This window comes from Schistocerca cancellata, chromosome 1 (assembly GCF_023864275.1).
Source record: "Schistocerca cancellata isolate TAMUIC-IGC-003103 chromosome 1, iqSchCanc2.1, whole genome shotgun sequence".
NCBI classification, from domain to species: Eukaryota; Metazoa; Arthropoda; class Insecta; order Orthoptera; family Acrididae; genus Schistocerca; species Schistocerca cancellata.
This window is the reverse complement of record NC_064626.1, coordinates 216813928-216828079: the sequence shown is the minus strand read 5'-3', so window position 1 is coordinate 216828079 and position 14152 is coordinate 216813928.

Genomic DNA, 14152 nt, shown 5'->3' with positions numbered 1-14152 from the left:
TCTTTACATCCCTGTCTCTAGAACAGTTTTTTTGTGGCATCAGATTTGTAACATGTAAGTTGGTGTATTTCACATATGAATCAATCATGTTGTCGAATGCTGTCACTTCCTATGTAATACCCTAAGCAGATCTCTTTGACCAGGGAGGATTTTTATTAAGTTTTTTTAGGGCGTTTTTGCTGGTTTGGCTGAAACTCTTCCCTTGGACCACTTAGTTTTACCATCTTAACCAACAAAAGACCCACAAATATAATCAAAATCGTCGTCACCAACGTTATGGCGTAAAGTCAAGCGCCAGAACGCCAGTCGGAAACGAGGGAGCAGAGAGGGCTGTGAAGAAGACGTCAGCCACTTGCACGCTGACCGACCCCTCTCCAGGACGACAACGTTACAGCAGCGGCCTCTTCGTGAAGAGAGCAAAGCGCCACTCCCGACTGTTGCAGCCACTTCAACAGCAGCAAAAAGATTGGGCACTTCAAGACCAGCGACTTAGGAATTGTATATACTGAAGAGATTTCTTATTTGCATGTCGCCTTTTGCTTGTAACACTTCAGTGTTATTGTCAAAGTTAAATACTGTCATTGTTCATTTCGTAATAAAACTCTTTGATACGATTTGCTTGAATTGTCGTCTAGCGATCCGACAATTCCACGACTATGCAGGATTCAACAACCAACATCTCCTTCATGACACTGCATTTCCTCTTCTTCAAGGGGCATATGTTCATTTCCCTCCAAAGGACCTGCTTCTATTTCGGACGCGCTGTTGAGATCTCTAACTTGTATTTGTTTCTTCTCCTTGTCAGACTAGTCAAATTCAGAATACTCGCTGCCGTTGGAATCGTAATTTAGAAGCTTTTCAGTTTCCTCCTCTGACAACCCTGTTTTGAAACGTGCCCTAGAAGTGCAAACAAGAATGAGTCTTATTTTATAATAAATTATTTTAACGCATAAAAATGATGGTATTAATAATTAATATAAAAAATTTACTTACATTACCAGTCGCTTGGTTGACTATGTACTCCAAACATAGAGTGGGCAAAAATAAGCTGCAGTAATTGCCAACACCTTCTCCCTACAGCTGCAGCAACAATACAGCCGACTAACAGGTCCAACTTGAAGAGAGGTAGAAGCGCCAGCCGTCCCAAGAATGGGTAATTAGAATTCAGAGTAAAGCAATAATCTCTGGTTGACTGAGTCGAACAACGCGACCGCTCTAGGGTTAACGCACTATTGAGTTTAATAATTAAAATACATGTGAAAAAGCGGCTGAAATATGCTTTAGAGTGAAACAACGGCGTTGATAAACAATAAAAGATTTCTGTCACAATTCTTGAAATGTCTTTTATGGTACAGGTCATGTGTCACAACGGCAATAAATAAATAAATAAAAGATTTCTATCACGATTCCTGGACACAACTCGAACTGTTCGAACAGTGGGAAATCACGGGTTCTTTTCGATCGGCCTGCAATCTTGTGACCTGTGTAGGTACTATCAGAACGACCTGCCTTAGCGTGTTTAATGCACTATTGAGTTTAATAATAAAAATAACTGTGAAACTGGGGCTGAAATATTCCTTAGTGTGCGGGTAAAGTGCAACAACAGCAATTAAGAAATAAATAAAATATCTCTATCAAGATTCTGTCCAATACAGGAGCTTTCGTCCTACTATCTAGTGACGTCTGACGATACTGTTTTAAGATGGATCTTGTCGCTGTAATTCATTCACCTGAATACTGCTCTCTTCTTTTATGGCAATTAAAATCTGGTGACGTTTTTAATTGTCTTGTCTGGGTTCAGTCAGTTGTTATTATGACGATTTTTCGTCTTTGTCTCTTATCTTTATATGAAAATCATGTTTATATGTTCGTACATGATGACACTGTGTGATAACTTGTACTGCAAGTTTGTTCAAACGCATTAGTTTTTGCAGTGGTTGGAATTAATACTCTTTCCTCCAGTGTTGCACGAAATTATCGAATTTGAAATTTCAAACAAAGCCATAAATTATTGTTGTGACTAGTTTGTAGTTTCTTGCATATCCCTTACACACCCGCCGTGCGAATGAAATGTCACGTGACTGTCCGAACAAACTCGACACTATATCGGACGCCAGGGGTGCCGACTTCTAAAAAAATATTGGGGGGTGGGGGCATACTGGTGGTCTTGTCCCGGGAAATTTTATAAATTGTAGGTGAAAAATAGTGAGTTTTAAAGTTTTTAAGCATTTTAAAGACATACGATCAACATTAGAGCCCCAAAAACTGGACTCTCTATAACCCGACACTTCTGGAAACTCGAGAAGCCTGACACATTTTTTGGCTTTGGAAAAAGAAACAAAACATAAACACACTCGGTATTTTCATAAAAAGCTAATTTAATTTACAGTAATAATCATGGTTATAGACTATTACAGAGCAGTGCATATATAACACTGGAAAGACTGAAACTATATTTAAATAAATCCTAAACTATCTTTAAAGGGATGAAACATAAACTATTGCTGTTGCATAGTAACAGTAATTTGATTAATAAGTGAAATAGTTAATTTAAGCGTACTTTGAATACGGCTCAGGGCTCATTAAATAAAAACAATATCTCAAAGTTAATGCTTTAATCCAGTTAATAAAGTTAATACAGTATGCCAAATACTTTCAGTCGAAAAGTAAGTAAATAGCGGGTTTTGATTGGGTCTTAAGTATTTGAAAATAACTAATACAGTACTATAGTAATATAGTAATACAGTACTGAACTAGTACTAATATTTCGAAACTGAAAATTTAACATTATGTATGTTTTAAATTCTCTATATTATAAAGATTTTAATATTGCTCTAAATTCCATTATTAGGGCTAGAGTGTCTTTAGATAGGTGCAAACGTCGACCGTCTGACAGGATTACTGAATATGAAGTCGTTGATGATTGGTCGGATATCCAATTCATCCGAAACATCTAGGTGGGCATGAATAACCGCCAAGTTGTTCAATCGCTTCCGTCTCGTTGTTGATCGGAGATATGACTTCGGACGTCTAAGGGCGCTAAATGACCTTTCTGCTGTTGATGCCGTGATTGGAACTACTTGGGGAAGCTTAATGCAATTCACTACTTCACATAACATTTTTCCAACGGCAGGCTCTTGTGCAGTGTAACTTTTACATCACGCATGATTTTTACGAGCATTTTTTTTTTTAGCGATATCGCCTAACATATGCAAGTGTAAGCGCAGTATCTCAATGTCTAGGTCATTTTTGAAAAACTCAGTTGATTTTTCCAAATTTGTTTCACCTCTGTTAACTAAAAGCAAGCTCTCTCGTTCAACTGCAATGACATGTGTGAGTCCAGTTGAAGCAAACTGCTCAGTAATGCAAGATTGCACCGTTTCACAAACATAGTGTAAATAGCTTTGTAGTATTCCTTTGGGGTTTTGAAAGTGTGCGGTGAGCAGGCTTCGTTGTTTTCATACTTCTTTAGTTTACTTCGTTTCCGAGGAAGTGAAGGATCATCAACTTGTGAAGGTTTTTCTTTAAAACAAAATTCCCAAAAATATTCAAAACTATCACGCTTTCCATTCAATATACAAATCAAGCCCTCATATATATTTTCCAGATCAGCAGCACTTAGATGAGGGCATTGAAGTTTTTCATTTAGATCCTCTACTGGGTTCATTGCGTGGCAACAAAGACGTAAAAAGAAATAAGTCTTGAATAGTAACATTGACTCAAGGTAGCCTGCACATTTGTAACCTGCCTCTGTTTTATCCTCTGCAAAAAATGTTTCAAAAAACTCTAGTTCTTTAAAGTTTTTCAAACTTCTCAAGATACTAGAAGCTCGCATAGTCCATCGACTCGGGCAAAGGGGTCTTAGACCAGCTTGGTTGCTGGCGCTCTCACAGCGTATGCTTCTGAAGTGTCCCATCGTTTTGTTGGATTCCCTTACGGTGTTTATAAAGTCTTGGTTAAAGCCATAATATCCCTCATAGACGTAAGATGGTGAAGACTGTCTACAACTGCCAAGTCTAAACTGTGAGCAGTGCAGTGCACATAACGTGCTTTTGATTGTATATCCAAAACTAACTTTTTTTAGTCCTTTGAACTTTCCCCTCATATTCGAGGCACCATTATAGCTCTGTCCTCTTAAGTTATCCATTGACAAAACAAGACGAGCAAAAATGTCTTTTTGAGATACTAAACACAGTGGGGGGTCTTGTATAAGCCAATAAAGTCTTTGTTGATGATTAAGGAATCATCGACAGTACAAATACAAAATGACACTTATTTGTGAATCGAAGAATCACTTGTTTCATCAACCATGATAGAAAAATGTTCAGTCTTCTTGATTGAAGCCAATACCTTTCTCAACACAGACTTTCCTAGTAGATCAATGATCTAGTTTTGAATATCGTGGGACGTCCACTTATACCCTGAACGCCCAAACCGATCTTTAAACTCAGGTATGTCATTCTTCCGGAGTTGCAACAATTGAAAAACATTTGAGTTCACATCTTTGTGCCTTCTAATTGCTAGTCCTTGTCGCCATGGAAATTGCACGGTAGTAAAAATTGTCTCAAGAACTAAACGGCCTTTCTTCATATCACTAGCTAACTGTTTATTCAATTGAAAGGCCACACTTCGGCTTGTGATAGAATTTAGTTTCAGAACACCTTCTTTCTGCGTAGACGTATTTTCATGAAGACGGAATTTTTCCAAAGCCTTTTTCCATTTAGAAAACCCTACGGAAGTAAATGCATCTTTTTTTAAAGAAAATTGTAACAGAATTTTAGCATCTGCCTCTTTGCAGGTTTTGCAAAAAGTTTTTTCGGTAGATGTTTCATATTCTAGCGATGCGTATTTGATCAACCAAGACTTCTGAAATGATCGACCCGTACCGGATTGTCCAGGTTTCGGCTGTGAACAGTTCTCGCCTGAAGACGACGAAGCAATTGACGGCACAATAGTTGTTGGAGGTTGACTTGCAGTATCATAAACTTCCAAGCGCGCAATTTTGGCAACAAATTTATCCATTGCAAACTTAATTCACAATACGCTAAGAGACTAAAGTAAACGAATAAAATATATAAACTAGTCCACTAGACACTAAAGTCGGAGCACTAAACACGTCTGCAGCATGCACTGAACGAAACTATCCACACTGAATGACTGTTACTGCAGGATGAGCATTATATAGCCCCTGCGTCGTAATGTCTCGAAGGGTCAAGGGGACGCAAGGCGGAGGGTTTCAGGCACTTCTGCTCCGGTCCTTCTGATGTCGCCGCTGGCCTGCCGGCGCCAGACTTTACCCGAAGGTTCGCGCACCGGGACAAATTCTAAGTGTTCCTGCAGCACCGTAACACTGCCATGATTCACACCACGCGTTTTCAGTTAACCTGCCTACTACCGTAATTTAACTCATTACTGAATGTATTTTAAAAGGAAACTATCGTGAAACAAGGAAAATAAATAATTCCAACATAATTTTTTCATTTTACAAAGCATAACTGTAACTAATAATTATCTTAAATTATTGAGGGGACTCTGCCACCCCCCCCCCCCCCCAAACGAATATTTGAGGGGCCAGTGCCGCCTCAGGACCCATGGAGTCGGCGTCTTTTTGCAGATTAATCTTTGGGAGAAGTTTCCAACTACCACATTTTACATGTCATTCTACTTGTATTGTTTCTAGAAATTTTCCTACACCAGTACCATTATAAAATTTCTTTATTCTGGAAACAGAGTAATATTATGAGGCATTGACCCTAGCACTACCAACAAATTTCCATAATGCATATTACCAAGGGTGGGGAACACTTTGTGCCCATCCAAAAAAGTTATAAAAACATAATTTGTTAATTGTTGTTGACTTTTGTTAACAGCATATACTATTTTTGAACAGGTACTGATGTATAAGTAGAGGCCAGAACCTGACAATTTTAGCGCACTATTAGTAATATCAATTTGTTGTCAATAATGTGTGCTGTTAAGCTGGGTGTATTTAATGACCACCATGAGAAAAATTTAAAAAAAAGGAAATTACCCTATTAGCAATATAAACATGTATTTAATAATGTGTACTTAATGTTCAACACAAAAAAATTACAAAATGCAAATTTAGGTAACTGTGGTTGACTTTTACTTCCCACATGCTTTTTAAAGAGAGTTGGAATAGAACTAAGGTCCTCAACCCAAACCTGTAATTATTCGATATTTCATTGATTGTGGTAAGTGACTTAAATTTTAAATTAAGTTTAACTGAAAAAATTATAACATTTATGGAATCTGGTAGAAGAATTAATTAAGAACAATAAATATTTTTTCAGAATTTTAAAATATTAAGTCACTGGCTAGAATACAATATTTCCATAAGATGGGCATTAAGTCCTCCATCCCCGTCCCTTTGAATTGTGAGGGTTAGGTTGACGCTGTTTTGTATCTTTAGACAGCCACACACATACAAAAGCACACCAGTTTGTTTACTTCCTGGGCATTGATACTAGTATGTGTAGTGTGTATTAATAAAATACTCAAAGTTTTGGAGACATTGTTCGTTGTCCATTGTCCATGCCAAGGCTATGTTGATAGTTACTGTGACAAACCCAAATTGTGCAAGTATCATTCATTCATGGACGAGTCCAGGATATAATCCTCTTTATACTTATTCCGTAATGTAGGTACCACATCACCCTTTCTGGTAAGTGCTTCCTCCACTGGTGGTGGATAAATGCCATTCTGCTTGTCTATGTCAGTGATGTCTTTGTATCTCCAACTGGAAAGGTAGCACATGTCTTGTGCACCATTATGTTAATCTCCGTCATTTCTTCCACTCCTTGTATGGCACATGAAATGTGACAAGAATTGGTTCTAAATCTAGTCCATTGTATCCAAATACACATACATAGTTGATACTACATTATCTAATGAATTAACGAAATCTTCATTTGATGACAAATTTAAACGACGTTATAGCCTCTATTACACAACAGATTCTTGACAATTTCAAATGATTAAGAATAAAACAAAGCATACACAATAAATGTTCATTCATAAACTACACAAATGCACCGCTGTCATAAAAAGGTACGGTCAAACCTTCAGGAAACATTCCTCACACACGAAGAAAGAAAATATGTTATGTGGACATGTGTTCGGAAACGCTTACTTTCCATGTTAGAGCTCATTTTATTACTTCTCTTCTAATCACATTAATCATGGAATGGAAACACACAGCAACAGAACCTACCAGCGTGACTTCAAACACTTTGTTGCAGGAAATGTTCAAAATGTCCTCCGTTAGCGATGATACATGCATCCACCCTCCTTCGCATGGAATCCCTGATGCGCTGATGCAGCCCTGGAGAATGGCGTATTGTATCACAGCCGTCCACAATACGAGCACGAAGAGTCTCTACATTTGGTACCGGGGTTGCGTAGAGAAAAGCTTTCAAATGCCCCCATAAATGAAAGTAAAGAGGGTTGAGGTCAGTGTAATGTCTCTTGCAGCGGTCTCTCCGCGATATTTTCAGAAATTTTATAAATTATATAACTCAGTACATATCTCGAAATATCTCTTCTTATCTTACCGATTATCAATGCAAAGTAGTTTCAAGCCCAATTATTCCTTGGAGCGTCCATTTACTCCATGGAATAGCTTCTCTGCTATCTATGTTTTCTCTTAAGAAAAGAAAGAAGGAATTCTTGCCGATTAGTCGTGAAAGGAGGAGGATGTATATGTATGTATGGTTGAGCTAGTCGCCATCTTGATGAGATTCTGTATGAGAAGGAATTTAATACATGAACTAAACTAAAGTAAGTGTGTTCGCGTATTATTTAACTGATTATTATTGACAGTGTCTGCTTACTACGCTGTGTTGCACGGGATCAGTGGGGAACGTCTGATTTACACTGGAGGAACCTGCTCAAGATATCCAGTTACTTCAAATAAATAGGCTAACACGGTCTTACCAGCAGATCTCCGGTCTTCCCCATGTGATCACCTAAAGTTAATAATTATTACAAATGTTTCCAGGAGATCGACTGACAGTTTTCGTCGCACCGAGACTTCGAAATTGCTTCACTGCCTTATGGAATTTGAGTTAAGCTCAATTTAATCAGGATAGAACAATATTGAATTGTGTGAATGTGATAAGCCTGCTTTGTGAATGAAAATTCCCTTAACATACGCATGTTTTTGCTATCCTGATCAGTGAAGCTAAATCAGGCCGGTGTGAGAGATTTTTTTTAAATTTTTGATCCCACACAAAAAACATATTAAATTTGGCGACCGTGAAAGGACGTTGTTCCTGCAATATTAAATCAGGAGAGCGTGGAGGCTATGGAATTGGTCCGCCTCTACCAATCCATCGGTCACCGAACCTGTTGTTGAGAAGCGTGGGAACACTTCGACTGAAATGAGCAGGAGCTCCATCGTGCATGAACTACATGTTGTGTCGTACTTGTAAAGGCACATGTTCTAGCAGCACAGGTAGAGTATCCCGTATGAAATCATGATAACTTTCTCCATTGAGCGTAGGTGGATGAACGAAACTAAAATGAGCTCTGACATGGAAATTAAGCGTTTCCGGACACATGTACACATAACATCTTTCCTTTATTTGTGTGTGAGGAATGTTTCCTGAAAGTTTGGCCGTACCATTTTGTAACACACTGTATAGTTATACTGAATAAATTCTCTGTGAGAAACAGGTAGTGCGTGATACCACTTTGTTGATGGCCGCAAAGCTATATGGTACATTCAAACTCATTTCACCTGTACAACTTCTGGCAAAACATTGTTAATCCTTTCAAAACTACGTTTCCATTGTACAGAACACCATTCATCTATACCTTCTTGTGACAGTAGTGGCCGTCATCATGCTCACAACCACTTGAAAATCTTGCTGCCATAACGACGGGGTTTTTGGAGGTGAGTGGGTCAGATCGGCTCTGAGGCGTCTGAAGAGTCGCCTAGGTGCGACAGCTTGGGTCGCTAGGTGCGCAGCATCGAAGGAGTAAACGTCGCCGGCAAAGCTGGACGTACAATAGGCAGCTCAGCAAGCAGCGTGAATATGTTGATATCATCAGCTGTGCTGACGGCCTCCGATAATTTTTCTCTTAGTGTCGGTATCAATTTGGGTACAGAAGCATAACAGACCAATGGATATATGAATCATGTGGCCTAAACAATTTTGAGCGTTGTTTCAGTGGTGTGTGTGGCCACTGACTTGTCCTGTTCTTTGGCAATGGTTAATCACTGACGTTTCCACCAGCTGTGTAGTTTTGGTCTGCTCGTAACCTGTGGGCTAAGTGTTTTGCAGCTAATGACAATTCGGAGAAAGTGTTATAGTCGTGGCCGGCTACACACATAACTCTGAAGGCAAGCAGCCACTACCAGGCTTAGGTCTATGTGTGGAGCTGCTGTTGTTTTGACTATAGTGACTGTGTGAGCTGTGAATAGTTGCTGTTATATTTAAAAGCTGAGTTCATGTGGTTTGTATGCTGCACTCCTTGGCCCTTCACCCTCGTTTCTAATAGTGATAGAACAAATTTCTAATTTTTGTTTGCTGATTGTATTTGTATATCTAATCTTGTCAGCATGCTCTCCAGGCGCATATGACCATGTGTCACGTGTAAATGAAATGCGGAAGTAGAGGTCAGTGGAATGGAGTGCCGATTGGTGTGAAACTGGAGTGCTGTTCAGACAATGACAGAAGCTAGGGCTTCACTAGCGTTTGTGCTCTTGAATTATATCGGGGAACTGGTTATAGTTTTGGCATTCGAACAGCATTTGTGCTGTTCTGTTGGGTTCAGTTTAGTACTGAGTTCCAGTCAAGTCAATATCTACTTGAGAGCCATTCATTAATAATTGAGGCTGGAACTTGGCCACCATTTGTGTCTGAATTAAATCTTCTGACTTCTAGTAACTGAAATTTTCTTGAGTTTTTGGTATACACTGTATGTGCCATTCAAGAAATAATTGAAGCTGCAGCTTGACTAGCATTTGACCTAGGGGATAACTGTTGTATTGATTTGTGAGTATTGTAGATGTTGAAACTGGGCCTTGTGTAATCTTATAAGTGACTGTTGAGTTTTGAAATTTTTTATGAATAGTGTTACTACCAAATTTTAGGAGGGTACTTGTATTGTTCACATCCTCTTGGATGTGTATTTCTATGTCTAATTGTAAAATAAAGATGATCTTAAAATGTGTACACTTTTCACAATGCTGCACCTTCACTCTCCAAAGATCAGTAACCCTACATCAATGCTACTGTGAATGCTACATATGACTCATCGGCTTTATTTCAGGTGGATGCCTCTTCTTCTTCCGTAGAGGAAAGTGATCATGATACTTCCAGTAAGTACCTTATGAAAAATGAGATATATTCATATGAATCTACACATTTTTTAATGTGTGATGGAACATCTTGTCATTTAGAAACTCCATCTGTTATTGAAACAACTTGGTTAGTATATAAAAGTACATTATTTAAACTATCCCATTGTTAGAGTGTCATTTTCTCTTATTTTCCTCTTAATGTTTAATCATCTTTAAAGACCTCATTAATTTGTTCTGTTGACATAACCATTTCAGTACTATCTGTAAGCCATCACACCTGCTTACTGCCTTTCACAGCCCTTTTACTGATCACACAGAATAACACAATATTTACAAAAATGTCATTAATCTGCAAGCAAAAATCACCTTAGAAAATATATTCATAAACAGTGTCAATGTAATCACGAATGTGCTCCACTTAAACTAGGAGTTGGACAGCAGTAGCCTACCCCGACAGACGCAGCAACAGATAAGTAAACGGCTTTTGTCACACTTACGAGTTTCTAACCAGGAGCCAATTTTATTATATCATCTGCGTGTTTTAATAGTTTAGTTTCCTGAGTTTCTGCATGTAAATTTAAAATCTAATGGCAACAGTTCTCGCGTTTTCGTTTGCGTCAGAAATTAAACTGATTTTATGATGTATTACAAGTTCCTTATCAGGGGAAAATTATTTAGTTTCATCTGAGTGCTTCGGTAGTTAGGTTCTTGAATATCTGCGTATTACTACATACAGGTCGTGCGTTTTCGTCAGGGTCTACATTAGAGTTGCGCAACATGTGCCGATAGTCCGTTTATCCACATAGTTTAGTTTTCTACGGTCTTTAGTACGGACAGGGACTGCGATTGTTGTGTGCGGATGCGAGTCAAGTTGGTGACACTTCGCTCTCAGCTTCAGGCTGTGATGGCTTCGGTTACACAACTTGAGGCTGCAGTGGATGGGCACCACTGCTGTGGGCCAGCCGTGGGGATCCAACAGACGTCCAGCACGTTAGAGTCCTCCGATCGGTCCTCACTGGTGGCCAACCCAGTTACTGCTCGCACTGAGCTTGACCTTTCACCTGTGGTCGAGTGGGAGGTCACCCCAGGGCGAAGCAGGCAGCGAAAGACCTCCCAGGTGGCCGCATGTGAGGCCTCCCCGGTTTGTCTGACAAACGGGTTCCAGGTGCTATCTGTGGCTGAGCCAGATCTGTCGCTGAGCCAGATGCTGTCGCCAGTCCTGCTTCAGAGGAAACCACTCAGCCTGCAAGATCTGGGTAATCGAAGAGGATGGGATTATTGGTACTTGGGGGCTCCAACGTTAGGCGGGTTATGATGCCCCTTAGGGACTTGACTGACAAGAAGGGCAAGAAAACCAATGTGCACTCCGTGTGCATACCGGGTGGAGTCTTTACAGATGTGGAAAGGATGCTTCCGGATGCTATGAAGAGCACAGGTTGCAGCCAGCTGCAGATGGTTGCTCACGTCAGTACCAATGATGTGTGTCACTTTGGATCAGAAGAGATTCTCTCTGGTTTCGAGCAGCTAACAAAAGTGGTAAAGGTTGCCAGTCTTGCTTGCAAGATGAAAGCAGAGCTGACCATTTGCAGCATAGTCGACAGGACCGATTGCGGACCTCTGGTGCAGAGCCGAGTGGAGGGTCTGAATCAGAGACTCAGATGGTTCTGCGACCATGTAGGCTGCAGATTCCCCGACTTGCGCCAAAGGGTGGTTGGGTTTCGGGTTCCGCTGAATAGGTCACGTGTCCAATATACAAAGGAAGTGGCTACAAGGGTAGCAGGGGCTGTGAGGTGTGGATTGGGCAGTTTTTTTAGGTTAGAGGGTCTCGGGAAAACACAAGAAGGGCTTCAGTCACAAACGATGCAGGATGAACACAGGAAAAACGTAGATACAGGAACTATTGGTATAACAGTCGTAAAATGTCGTAGCTGTGTTGGGAAAGTACCAGAGCTCCAAGCGCTAATAATAAGGACTGATGCTCAAATCGTTATACGCACTGAAAGCTGGCTAAAGCCGGATATAAGCTCAGCCGAAATTTTTGTGAAGAAGCTAACGGTGTTCAGAAAAGATAGGCTGATCACGGTTGGCGGTGGCGTGTTTGTTGCTGTTAGAAGTATTTTAACTTCTCGCGAAATTGAAGTAGATACTTCCTGTGAGTTAGTATGGACAGAGGTCATAGTTGGCAACCGGAATAAAATAATAATTGGATCCTTTTACCGACCTCCAATTCAGATGATACAGTTACTGAAAGGTTCAAAGAAAACTTGAGTTTGATTTCAAACACGTACCCGACTCATACGATAATAGTTGGTGGTGACTTTAATTTACCCTCGATATGTTGACGAAAATACATGTTTAATTCCGGAGGTATGCATAAAATATCATCCGAAATTGTGCTAAACGCATTCTCTGAAAATTATTTCGAGCAGTTAATTCATGAACCCACGCGAATAGTAAACGGTTGTGAAACCACACTTGACCTCTTAGCAACAAATAATCCTGAGTTAATAACCAGCATCAAAACCGATATATGGAATAGTGAACACAGGGTTGTCGTAGCGAGATTGAATATTGTAATCCCCAAATCCTCGAAAAATAAGCGAAAAATATACCTATTCAAAAAAAGCAGATAAAAGTTCACTTGACGCCTTCCTTTGAGACAATCTCCACTCAATTTAAATTAATAATATAAGTCTAGACCAGATGTGGCTTAAATTCAAAGAAATAGTATCGGCAGCAATCGAGAGGTTTATACCAAATAAACTAACAAACGACGAGCTGATCCTCCTTGGTACACAAGACGGTAGGAACACTGTTGCAGAAACAACGAAACAAACATGCCAAATTTAAACAGACGCAAAATCCCCAAGATTGGCGATCCTTTACAGAAGCTCGAAACTTAGCGCGGAGTTCAGTGCGAGACCCCTGGAACAGTTTCCACAAAGAAACTTTGTCTCGAAACCTGGCAGGAAATCCAAAGAGATTCTCGTCGTATGTGAAGTATGTTAGTGGCAAGAAACAATTAATGGCTTCTCTGCGCGATAACAATGGAGATACTATCGAAGACAGTACTGCCAAAACAGTTTTACTAAACACAGCCTTCCGAAATCCCTTCTCAAAAGAAGACGAAGTAAATATTCCAGAATTCGAATCGAGAACAGCTGCCAACATGAGTAACGTGGAAGTAAATATCCTCGGAGCAGTGAAGCAACTCAAATCACTTAATAAAAGCAAGTCTTCTGGTCCAGGCTGTATACCAATTAGGTTCCTTTCGGAGTATGCTGTTGCATTAGCTCCATACTTAACAATCATATACAACCGACGAAAGATCCTTACCCAAAGACTGGAAAGTTGCACAGGTCACACCAATATTCAAGAAAGGTAGTAGGAGTAATCCACTAAATTACAGGCCCATATCGTTAACGTCGATCTGCAGCAGGATTTTAGAACATACATTGTGTTCGAACATTATGAATTACCTCGAAGGAAACGGTCTATTGACACACAGTCAACATGAGTTTAGGAAACATCGTTCCTGCGATATACAACTAGCTCTTTATTCACATGAAGTGTTGAGTGCTATTGACAAGGGATTTCAGATCGATTCCGTATTCCTGCATTTTTGGAAGGCTTTTGACACTGTACCATACAAGCGGTTCGTAGTAAAATTGTGTGCTTATGGAATATCGTCTCAGTTATGTGACAGGATTTGCGATTTCCAGTCAGAGACGTCATAGTTCGTAGTAATTGACGGAAAGTCATCGAGTAAAACATATGTGATTTCAGGCGTTCCCCAAGATAGTGTTATGGGCCCTTTGCTGT